This window comes from Peromyscus californicus, unplaced genomic scaffold, assembly GCF_007827085.1.
Source record: "Peromyscus californicus insignis strain IS unplaced genomic scaffold, ASM782708v3 Scaffold_15__1_contigs__length_86483966, whole genome shotgun sequence".
Taxonomy (NCBI): domain Eukaryota; kingdom Metazoa; phylum Chordata; class Mammalia; order Rodentia; family Cricetidae; genus Peromyscus; species Peromyscus californicus.
In genome coordinates, this window is record NW_026294447.1 from 34724750 (window position 1) to 34738092 (window position 13343).

At 36.0% G+C, this 13343-nt stretch overlaps 1 protein-coding gene across 1 annotated transcript in view; it reads right to left on the reverse strand.

Annotated features, from left to right (window-relative positions):
• Window positions 1-13343, reverse strand: part of Mdga2 (MAM domain containing glycosylphosphatidylinositol anchor 2) — a 794049-nt gene that overhangs the window by 181112 nt on the left and 599594 nt on the right.

Sequence of the window (13343 nt, forward strand, 5' to 3'; positions counted from 1 at the left end):
GAGGGAAACATTGTGGTTTTTCTTACAAACAATATCTGAAACACTATTACCTATCCCATGAGAATATTTGCATAAATAATGCAATTGTATTTGAATTAATTTACATGGGTCTATGCAGCAAAGTGTCTGTCCACAAACATGAGCTAGATGAAATGTTAGAGTTAGAAATGAATGAAAACATAACTGATTCTAGGTTTTTGATTAATGCTGTCATCTTTTTGAAGGTGCCATTTACGTTAACATCAAAGTTTTATTTTCCCATTAGAGATTACTAGCCTTACTTTACTCCTGTTTTAGGGTAGAAAAACAAACAAGTTCAAATTATTTTTCAACTGATGTTGACATGTAGATTTTTACTACATTTACAGAAATTAATTTAAGTCAAAGAGATACCAGAATTATTTTGGCATTCAAGTGCCTCAATGCATGTTCTTATTTTAATTTCTCCCTTTATTCCAAGTTATGAGAAATGAGTTATATAATACATATTACAGCACCTCACAAGCCAAATAATATGAACAGTAATCACCATCCTCTTGAAGTAACTATGTACACTACAGGAATTGATGTCCACAAAATTTATGCTGAAAAGAAATCACACATTTAGAAAACAATTACTAAATGATTTACTCAAATAATATATTTTGTGATATTATTAATAATTTAGTTAAAGAATTTGCTTTCTTTGAAGCAAACCACAAATATCATGCAATTCTAAGCAGTGTATTTTAACAAATTAAATGGAGTTGTAATACTTGTTTACCGTTTTTGAGAGTAAATGAGACAGAATAACAAAAATGATCTTGGCAAATAACACGTATGATGTCTCTCTGCTATGTGCCAAGCACACTTAGAGGTTTTACATTTTTATTCAACTCTCTTAATAATCCCAAGGAGCAAATACATATTTAATATCAAGGTTTATCCAGTGGGAAACACTGAGTCTCAGAATGGCAAATATATTGATTTGATCAGAAATGGAAACACTGACAATTTGACACAACACTGGGGCGGTCTAAGAAGTTGTGGTGTCTGCACGTGAGCAGAGGACTCCTTGCCTAGGACCCACACCCACTGACCTCACAGGATGATGGACAATATCCCTTTCAATGACTGGTCTTTGGCAAAAGGCAAAAAGAAATACAAGTGACTTTATGATACATATTTCACAAAACTATGTCTTATACTATATTATTTCTTACCTATTTTTCTCTATTAGAATATTTTTGAACACATGTAAAAATAAATGTAAGATATCTCAATCCAAGTATGTATTCAAACTTAAATTAATCTCCATAAATTAGATGAAAAGAGAGACTATAATTTAAGACTGTAAGAGACTGCTGTTGCTCTAAATATTCACTCCATAAAACTTGCAAAAGCCTCAAATGTAAGTGTAAGCAATCTGAGCATTCATTTCTAAAGTTTGAAACTAAGTATTTGACTTTTTTCTATGAGCCCTGGTGTTACTCACCCTACGGCAGGAACAGAGGAGAAAGTGAATGAGAACAGAGCCAAATTTCTTGATTTAATACAATGAATATTCAGATATCTTAAAACATTAGGCTGTTAGAGTTAAGTGTTTGACTACCTAAAATCTTCCTGAAACTTTACTATGATGAATAGTATAAAAATTATCTTTGTTCATTTGTTATTCATTGACTTAAAATCTTCAAACTTGCCTAATTAAAGTTAGTAAAATAGAATTCAGTTGTTTATCTTGACAGCTTAAAAAAAAGGTCTGGTCTTTTTATGATTACTTCAAGTTTTACTAAGCAACAAAAATGGATAAAAATAACACTTTGTGATCCTTTTCTTCTGCAAGGTGTTTTGTTTGCTTTGGTCTGGGGGAAAGTTCTCACTACTTTGTGCCATGCTGCCCTGAAACTTGCTTAACAGCCTACCTTGGCTGTCCTTGAACTCATGGTCCTTATGTCTCAGGCTTCCAAGAACTGGGCTTGCAGGAGTGCAATACGTTGGCTTAAGGACTTTAAATCTTTTAAATCTCTTGACCAAAAATATCTTACAATTTCTCTAAACTTCTATAAGCTTCCCTTTTCTGCTTAGATTAAAATTTCTATATCTTAAAATTAGACACTAAACTCTCTGAATGATTACTAAAGATTTTTCCCATGGGAGATCATGTTTATTACTCTTGACTTATCCCTGCTTTATATGATGACAGTAGATATTCTAATCTTTTCGAACTTCTTCTAGACTACAAAACAGTCTGTTTTTATATTCCAAGTGCTTAAAATTGCCAAACCCAAATACCAACCATTTCTTAAATTAATAGTTAATTACCAACATATGCCATCTGCTAATTAAAATGATAGTTTTCCCAAGTCCTCTTGCCTGTCACTTTTAAGCACTATCTAAACCTGATGTGTGTGTTTATGTATGTGTGTATAATGTATATAGCATAAATATTAAAAATTTCTTTCACACCTGCCAATTTATTTATTTTAGAGCCACTGGTAGATGTCTCGGAAAAGTCGTCATTTTGCTTTCTTATGATAAATAGTATTCCATTTAGTCTCTCTGTCATGAAGGTCTTGCTCTTCCAATTCTCCTGCTGCCCTGTCATTAACTATTTCATCACAAACACAATTTTGTTCACATTACTATGAAGTCCAAAACCTCAATGAGATTGCTCATCAGAACACTCTTTTAAGAAAGTCTAAAAACAGCGTGATGGATTTGTTCAGTCACGGAATAGTCAGGGTACAATATGATAAAGACTTTTAAATGGTGATGTCATTTTCCTATAAATATAGATGAAAATATCAATATTGAAAAGAAACAGCTTGCTAGCGAGTTAGTGTGAACAACTACAACTGCTATTGTTAAGTGGCACATGTTGCTGTGCAGTATAAACTACCTTTTATATAAACAGATTTTATTCTCCCACCTCCCCAGTTACTACATGAGATGACATCTCAGAGTTTGCCTCACAACAGTAACTGTTTTAGTATCCATCTGTATCTTATAACAGCATATTCTACATAGCAAAATGGAAATAAGAGCTTCCTGAACAAACACACAAACTTCCATGTTGTCAGCATCCAGGAGACAATCTTCTACATAACACAAATTCAGTAAAGTATTTTATACCTAACAAACACATTGTGACAGTAAGATCATTGGGCAGTGATTCAGGGAAGAAACAGAAATAGAGGAAGCATGGGAGAAAACAAATTCCTGCAGGGCCTACAGTGTCACAAGAGCAGTGACTTTCCCTTGATACACTACCATTGTCAGGTTTTTTTTCTTCCTTGATATATTTTGGTTCAATCTTTATTCTTCCCCAATATTAGTGAAATATTAGCATATCGAAGGTTCCATATAAATGTGAAATATTAAAGCAATCTATATTCAGAATTCATTTAAAAAAGTGGTTTTTTTCATGGTATAAATGAATCACTCCAGAAATGGTATTCTGAACAACATAATAACATCCATGTTCTACAGGTTTTACTGAGTAGTTAACCACAGTGCTCTTGATCAATCAGTTATTCCTCATTTATTTCCCCCTGTTTGGAAGTATGGGGTCCTTAGGGTCTTCTAGCATTCCTTCATAACCTACATGTTAAAACTCAGTTCAAATATTATATATTTGTAGGCTATGTCTGTGCATGTGTTTTCATGTACATGGGTTCACATTACTGTAAGAGTGCATGTACATACTCGTGTGTGTGTGTGTGTGTGTGTGTGTGTGTGTGTGTGTGTGTGTGTGTAAGCCTGAGGCTGATAGCAGGTTTCTTCCTCAGTCTTTCCCTATCCTTTTCATTAAGGCAGACTCTCTCACTTGAACCCAGAGCTGTCATTACACATACCCGGTATTTATGCAGATATTGGGGACCCACTCTGTTGCCCATACTTACACACCAGCACTTTTATCACTGAGCATCTCCCCTGCCTCAGATGTTACTACTTTCCACTTCTGTTGAGAATTTGGTTTTTCTATGGCCTGGATGCCCTTTTCATTTTGCCTGGCTATGGGAAACAGGTGCCATTGGCCCCTTACCCCGTTCTTGGGATTCTGCTGAGCATTTCCCCCATGTTTGGGAGACAAGACTTTGCAGGCACTGTCTTTCATGTTTCTATTGGTAAAACGTGTTGCCTATCCTAACAGCACACGAAATAACTGAGAAAGGAAGAAAGGAGAAGTGGTGGAGAACAGGATGGCAGAGAGTTACAAGTCTAAAGCAGATCATAGAAATAAACTTGCATGAGTCATGAGCATTTTTAAAAAGCAACAGATAGTAAAATGAATCAAATCTGTAATTACTAACTCAAATGAGTAGAATTCTGTGAAAAATACATAAAGTTTGGGTAGATTTATAATGCAGGTCTTGCCATTGGAGGCTTCTCAAAGTTACGAGAGTTTAAAAAAAATGATGCATCATATCCTTTTTCGGTTGTCTTTCATTTAGAAATATGAATAGAAAAGCTCCAAACTGATTTTAAAACAGACAAAGGACAGGCAATTTAAAAGCACATAATTAATTGCATTATGAATGTTTAAGATGGATTATATGAATTATAATATTCATTGTTTCTCAACAAAAGTATATCAAATAAAAGACAACAATCTAATATGCCTGAACCTTGTAAAACACACATTTATTCAGAAGGTGCTTACTATAAAAAACAAGTCCCTGAAAATAAAAATACGGGTATATCTTCTGATGTCATCCATACTGAAATGCTGCAGTGGGAGTTTCTGCAGACAGAGGACCTGGGAAAGTCCTAATAAAGTTCCATTTCTTCTCCCAAACATTAAAAAATAAAATAAAATAAAAAACCACAACTCGAACAAATTGGTTTTCTGACAACTTTTCTCTTGTATCACAGACTATATATGAAAAAACAGTGAAGAAAAACAAAAAGGAAAAATGTCTTTTATTTCATATTGGGGAGGAAACAGAGGGCATCCACTCTTCAGTTTTGACTTGGAAAACTTCATTATTCGAAACACGTAGGTCCATTTGAAGTCCCAAAAATAATAACAACGTGAACCAGAAATCAGATATGCTTGTGCACTTCCTGGCTGGTGCTGAACTTTAAAAGGAATACGAAGATGAAAGGAGTGCTTTATTTTTAAAATGCAGCACGTAGAATTTTCTAGAGAGAATAACCAGATCCATATTTTAAAGACTCCTGCAATAGATATGGCATTAATTCAATTACACTTGAAGTTTTAGGAAAATTAGTTTATATTAGATGTGTATATTGTAGAGTAGAAAGCATAATTGATATTAAAGTATAAAAATAAATAACAAAGTAATAAAATTTGAAAGAAATAATGGGTTCATTGCAGGGTCCTCTAGAGGTAAGAATTCAAGAAATGTCACAGTAGGCTGACACAAACTGATGTAAAGAAAAAAGATAGACCAATGTAAAGTATATTTGCAGATGTAAATAATCAAGATGAGAGCTAGTGATTTAGTATGGAGATCCCTTGCCCAATATGCACAAAGCTCTAGGTCTCCAGTCCCACACACAGAAAGGCAATAATGAGATAAATGAATAAAATCATGTGACTGTGTGAATGTATGTTTTCTCTTCAAAAACAATGGAAAGTGTTAAAAACGAGTGAAAATAGCATTTTTCAATATTTATATCTTATTTAACTTTTATTACATGTTTCTGTTTCATTTGTGTGGGTGCCTGAGTAGATCAGAAGAGGGCTATGGATCTTCTGGAGCAGGAGTTACAAGCCGCTGTGAGATGCCTGAGTGGGTGCGGGGAACAGAACTTTGGTCATCTCTAAGACCAGTGTGTGCTCTGAGCTCTTGCCCAAGTTTAAAATTTATGCTGTATTTGACATGAGTTTTATATCTGACTTAGACTTTGAAGGGAACAACATCCTATTTAGACCACAGGGATTGATGGATTTAATTTTGCATTGATATGGATCAAACTCAAAGTTCAGACCCCACACTTTTTAGAAGACAGATATTCTTTTTTTCTCACTTTTTATTAAGAAAAATTTTATTCATTTTACATACTAATCAAAGATTCCCCTCTTCCCTCCTTCCATTCCTCCAGCCTCCCCCTCCCAACCCACCTCCCATTCCCTCCAGGCAGGTCCAAGTCACTCCCCTACCTCATGGCTGTGCGAGGTGTGGGCTCCAAAAGCCTGTTTCATGCAATGGAGGGTAGGGGATGGGGGATGATAACATAAAGGAATGGGATGGTCGAGCTGGAACAGGGATGGAGTGGGAGAACAATGAAAGAGATACCATGACAGAGGGAGACATCATGAGAACAGGAAGAAATCGGGTGCTAGGGAAGTTCCCAGGAATCCCCAAGAAGACAGCTATTCTATCACAGGGTGCTTCTCCATGTTCATGCTATGCTATTTTATTCTCAATCATTTTATTGCTACCATGTTCTGGAATAATTTCGTAAGCCTGATAGAGAGAGAGAGAGAGAGAGAGAGAGAGAGAGAGAGAGAGAGAGAGAGAGAGAGAGAGAGAGAGAGAGAGAGAGAGAAAAGGGAAAGAGATGTATATTCAAATATTGGGGTTTTGATGAATCACAGACATTTAAGGTAGGGCTAAATATTATGCCTTCACATTAATTGTAAATAGGGCATTAGTAATAACATTGTAAAATTGGCTTGGGGATAATAGAAAGAAGCTGCTGTCATCTGCACACATATTATAACCCTACTTCTTCCTCTTCCATTCAAAAATCTGTGTTCTACACAGGACATAAAAATGCTATTACCCTAATCGCTATTTGAAAACAACTATTCTATAGTATTGGAAAATTCTGATCACTGCTCAGACATCACAGCATATTTTAAGAATCACTAAGATTTTGAAAATTGTCTTAATATACCAAAGTTATAAGAACATATGATTAATGGTCACGGGGTGTGGGGGGGAGTCACACATTTGTTCAACACAAATCAGAGAATTTCCTTCTGATTCAAAATAATTCCAATCTAAATCCTGACAATAATTTTTAAAACAATAAATTTGGTTCACTTTCAGCATGGTGAATACTTACATGCTGGAATATAGTAAGGTGCTGTGGGATGTTCTGTATGGCAAACGTGTTGCTCTGATTGGTCAATAAATAAAATACTGATTGGCCAGTGGCTAGGCAGGAAGTATAGGCGGGACTAACAGAGAGGAGAAAAGAAAGAACAGGAAGGCAGAAGGAGTCACTGCCAGCCGCTGCCAGGACAAGCAGCATGTGAAGATGCCGGTAAGCCACGAGCCGCGTGGCAGGGTATAGATTTGTGGAAATGGATTAATTTAAGCTATAAGAACAGTTAGCAAGAAGCCTGCCACGGCCATACAGTTTGTAAGCAACATAAGTCTCTGTGTTTACTTGGTTGGGTCTGATGGCTGTGGGACTGGTGGGTGACAAAGATTTGTCCTGACTGTGGGCAAGGCAGGAAAACTCTAGCTACAGTAAGGAATACTTGAAAGCCATTTGGGGAGAAAATACTCAGATATAAAATTCCCTCACTTACATATGGACGTGCTGCTACATGCTTCCTGCTAGAGACACCACATGTGGTTGCAAACAATTTCTGATATAAACCAGGAAAATTACTGGCCATTTGTTACTAAAGAAATAAATATTGCTACCATGTGCTTCCTGGCAAGAATTCTTCATTTGTATAAACAGAAGAGGAAAATGGGGGTAATTACACGATACACAGGACGTAGAACTTTGTGGTCACTGTCTTATTTATATACTTGTTTATTCTTTCATTCATTCAATTATTGTTAAGACCATATATCACTGTAGCCCACTAGGTAGTTGAGGCTGCTCTTGAACACATTGTTCCTCTGCTTCTGATTCCTAAACAGAATCACATGCCTGCATCACCACCACTCCTTGAATTATTGTTATTTAAAAAATCTTTAGAACTAGCTAGGCGGTGGTGGCACATGCCTTTATATCAGCACTTTGGGGATAGAGGCAGGCAGATTGTTCTGAGTTCTAGGCCAGACTACCCCAGGACAGCCAGGGCTACACAGTGAACCCCCCCTCTCTGTATACACACACACACACACACACACACACACACACACTTGAAACGTAGGTAAATAGAGTATATTTCACACTTGTCTACTGCCTTCTGGATCATCTTTAACTTAATAATCAAGTTATCATAAATTGACAAATATCTGTCTCCTAAAAAGTCCTTTATCATTTCTGAATTGATCTTTTAAAAAATGTTATCATCTGTATATCTACACTAATGCTACATTTTCGGACATCTGTGTATCTATACTAATGTTCCATTTTCTGAGATGGAATGTCTAAATCTTACTGATTCTAATCCATCTTCCGTACTAAGCCTTAGCATGCACATCTCAGTAAGTACATCTGTGAAAACTCCCTATTTGGTTAGGACAGGACTGATCTGCAGATCAGCCTAACAAGTTTGCTCAGTTGTAACCTTCACGCCATTCATGAGTGAGTTCAAACTTACCGTACCATGAAATGATTCACCTTCATTTAAATGTTCTGCTTTATTCAAATTTTCCCAATTCTTGTATCCTTTATTCATTTTTTAAGTCTTTGAATTATGTCTACTTTGCTTTATTTATGACACAAGAAAGTGTACATCCTATCAGATGTAGCTGAAACATGCTAACATCAGCACCAAAGTTTTCTATCTTCTCAGTAGCTCTCATGCCATGTGACATTTTAAGGGGCTTTGAGGGAGTTTAGTAAAGTCCTGACTGACCTATAGTCATAAATCAAAGATACTAGGAAACCAACAAAGGAAAACTACTCTTGAGGAGTTATTATCTTTTGATTAACAGATGCTTGAAGATAAAACACAACCTTGAGATTACTTTTTTCTTTTCTTTTGTTATTTTGTTTTTTCAAGACCGGGTTTCTCTATGTAGCTTTGTGCCTTTCCTGGAACTCACTTGGTAGTCCAGGCTGGCTTCGAACTCACAGCTGACTCTGCCTCCCGAGAGCTGAGATTAAAGGCGTGCACCACCACCTCCTGGCGAGATTACTTTTTTCAATGAGCACTTTTCCAGTTTAAAAAAATTTAACAACAGTGGATTTTTATATTAGTAGTAATATCACTACATTTCAATTTGGTCACAAGAATGATACAGTGAAGCAAAAATAACATATTGAAGTGTGGAAGAAAGCACTTGCGAGTACTGAGTAATTTGCCTATTGTATGACTTTCCTCCTCTAGTAGCCAATAAAAGGCTAGTCTGATCTACACAAGAATGCTCATGTGGCCTTCTCTTCCAAGACCTGCATCAGTTCAGTCCTGTTCACATATGAACAAGAACTTATTTATAACATGTCTTTACACCAGATGGCATGCCTACTGCTTCTGTCTGTGATAAGAATTAACATAAATACATCTCTTGCCCTGTTCTGTAAATAAAAGTTGCCTTTTGTTTTTGCACCAACACATGCTTTTCAGCAGCTCACCTTAATAAATTAGGAGATGCTAACAAGATGGTATTGACAATGTTCTACAACTCTCAGAACAGAGCAGAAAGAAAGTCCATGTTGCAAATACACAGGAGGTTAAAATACCATCTGAAATTCTAAGGAGAAGGTTAAAAGGCATTAATACGCACACATACACAATGCTTATTTTCAAAGAGTTGGGAAATCTTATTAGAACAGCATTGTTAGGTGTTTGGAGCATACAGGGAGCAGCAGTATCCTGGAGGTAGCAATTCTGAGGGCTTGGTATTGGAGATAGAGGACATGCAGTGCCATTCATTGGGGAAGCTGGTTTGGCAGGCATCTGATATGGCTGTTCCAACTTCCCTCTCCCAGCAGGTGTTGCTATGGCACAAGAATGGTCTCTGAGGGATTCCATAGAACACAGTGTGTAAGAACAAAGCAGAAAATCACTCTCTGCATCGAATTCACACTTTTTCTGCTACACTAGCCAAAAGGCTAGATGCAAATAAATACAGGTCCTGTGATTGCTGCCTCATCGATGGCTAAGGTCAATTTTGGCACTGTTTGTTAGGTTTTCCAGTATCTTGAGTTATTATGATCTTTGCACAATTTAATTAACTAACTTGAGTTTCTAATAGAATGTTTGTAGAGTTATTAAAATTAATCTCTATTATGAAAGCTTCCTATTACCTTATTTTCCTCAAATTATTTCTTGGCTTTGTGGTTCTTATGCACTGAAATCCATGAATGATTGATGTTTCCTGATTACAGATGGCAAGACTCACAAGCTGAATTTTATTTTTCTTAAACTAAATAAACAGGAACAAGATTTTTAAGCTAGCTAGTATCTCTAATTATGTGAAACTTTAGCAACCAAAGATTATGATTTCGAATGAAAATATTGAAAGAATGAGCTGAAGCACTTGTTGATTTCTATAATAAGAAACAGATTTTTCACAGAAGCAACATAGCAGGTAAGTCCTAAAATATTTAATTGTTGGGCATGGAAAGATTATTCCATAACGAAACATCAACCCATAAGCATGTTTTGGGACTAGAGACCGATTCCCCAACCTAGAGCTCTTAAGGAAGCTTCATTCCATGTTTGGTATGTTTGAGATTTTGTAAAATAATGGAAGATAAAAATAGAAAACTATAGTTATATGGAAAAACTCAAATGATTTTGACTGTAAAATACTAAACTAAATGAAATACAACACAAATTAAAGAGGGCAGACAAGACAATCTTACAGATAAGATGTTAGCTAAGTGAAGTAGTTCCAGCTGGGCACAGGGATGTACTCTAATCCCAGCACTCAGGTGGTAAAGGCAGATGGACCTTTGTGGGTTCAAGGCCAGCCTGGTCTCCATAGTGAGCTCAGGTCAGTCAGGGCTATATAGTAAGTTAAAAAAAAGAGGTTGGTGTGTGTGTGTGTATGTGTGTGTGTGTGTGTGTGTGTGTGTGTGTGTGTGTGTGTGTGTGTGTCTACTAGCATTCCTTCCTAGATTGATAGAAAGCCTTTGGGACTAAGAAGTGCAGGACGTAATATAAAAATATATAGCCTATGCTAGACTTAATAACTACTACTTTATCAAGTATTTTTAGCCCTTTCAGTAGGTGATCACTGTTAACATGTGGACAGGAGACATGCATTAAGCCACTCACCACCTTCAAGAATTACACTGTATCATGGAAAATGGTAAAACATGGAGACTTCTTAACAGCTGCAATTGTTCATCATAATTTATTAATTAGAAAGCTGTTCAAAATGGGCATGGAGGATTTGCAGGAATTTTAATTAAATTAGGTTAAAAATCTAGGGGGCTTGGACAGATGGCTCAGTGGTTAGGAGCACATATTGCTCTTCCAGAAGAGGATCTAAGTTCATTTCCCAGAACCCCTGTCATGTGGCTCAAAAACACCTGTCACTCCTGCTCTTAGGAATCCAACACATTTGCTGTGAGAACACCTGCATACTTGTGGAATACACACATATAGTACATACATATAAGAGTAAAAATATATCTATGAAAAAATTAAAAATTAAAAATTAAAAAAAATAGATTAAAAGTTTGAGTTAGGCAAAGAATCTCATCACATATGAAATGCATAATCTTAGCAAAGGGGAGACAGAATTTGTGCCCCATCTTTCAATTAGGTTACTGAAAGGAACATTTAGTACAAATTTAAAGATATTGTTGTATACTGCAAGCAAAGTATCCCCTAAACATAATTATAGAATGAGTCTTAGGTTGAATGCCTAGATTCAAAGGCTGGTGACTTTGGGAACATTATCTAGTCTGAGTCTCAGTTTACATAAAGTGAACACAGTAATACCTACTTTACACTTTTCTATATTTATAATGTATGTTTTCTTCATGTGTATGCTGCACAAAACATAAGGAATAGGATATAGTAACTGCACTGTACATGTTAGTCAACATTTTTATCACTGACATGTTTATCATAATATTATATATTGGTTTATTGTTATACACCTATTTCTACATTAAGGGTATAGATCATATTTTATTGAAACCAGATTATCTCAACTTTTAAGTTCAGGTCCATATCCAACCAACCAAATGTTTATAGAAATAAAATACACACACACACACAGACACACACACAGACACACACAAATAGACACACATACACACACAGGGGCACACACACATTTGCCATTTCCAGGAGGTGAGAAGATACATTTATATGAGGATACCTTGAGGAAAGAACATCTTGGGAAGGACAAGAATGTACCCAATGAGTAGCCAGAGGCACATCTAAAGACATCCTAAGGGAAGAAGCTTTCATTTGTCTGCCATTACAGGCAATAATTAGATTTCTATGTCTTGGTAATATCATAAATGGCAGGCAACATAGATGTCCAGCTCTTGTTTTGTCTCTCTGAAGTAATGAGGTCTGGACATCCCTAAATAGATCCATTTCTCCCTTATGAGGATGACAAAATGTCAGTGCTGTCCATTTTCAGAAAGGTCAGGGTGTAACCATGAAAACCACAGACTAGAAAGTGAACGGGAGCTGTCTGATCATGTTAATTACGTACTGCTTTCCAATGGTGAAAGAATTCTGAATTAAAAGGAAGACAGACAAGTAATCATACACTCAATGTGTTTTGTAAAAAGCGTAGTAAGAGCGGTGCTTTGAAACAATCTAAAATTTATTTTATTTTCTACAGCAACTGTTGCTCACATCCCTAAGCTCTTCAACACAGAATGGCTAGGAAAATCAATTTACTTGTACAACGAAAAGGCCATTTGTCTCCTTATAGAACCCATGTGACATTGTTAGGCCTCTTATAAATGATCACTGTGGACAATGCCTGCAGTTTACAAATTCCCTAATTACACCACTGATTGTGCCCCACCGGAGATGCCTTATTCTCTGGAAATAGACACTATTGCCATTTTAATAAACGTTTTGACATGAAATGAAGCTGGCTCTTTTATGCCTTATCAAGAGTAAAATGAAAGGACCAGTGAACACAATGTTCCCTCATCAGATCAGGGCCACATGTTCCTTGAAGCAAATGAGGTTTAATTAACAGATCTGCTAGCTGATGACTGGTCAATTAAAAGAAAATAGGAGGAGAGTTTTCTTATAACAAGTGGAGTCCTCACTAACAAATATTGTACAGCAGCATGATTGCACCTTATGATGCATTTTGCCTTTCTGAGAAGTATAGAACGCCACTATAAAAATATGGACCCAATTTTAAAACCACATGGAGGCCCATATAATGTCATTGATTGTTATGACAGATAATTCATTCTGATCCAAAATGTATGAGATATGTTTTATATTGTAGTTTATTTTCAAACAAGAATGTTCCTGTTAAAATGTCAACTAAATTATATTGTTTACAAATATTATTTAGACAGACTTGGTGAAA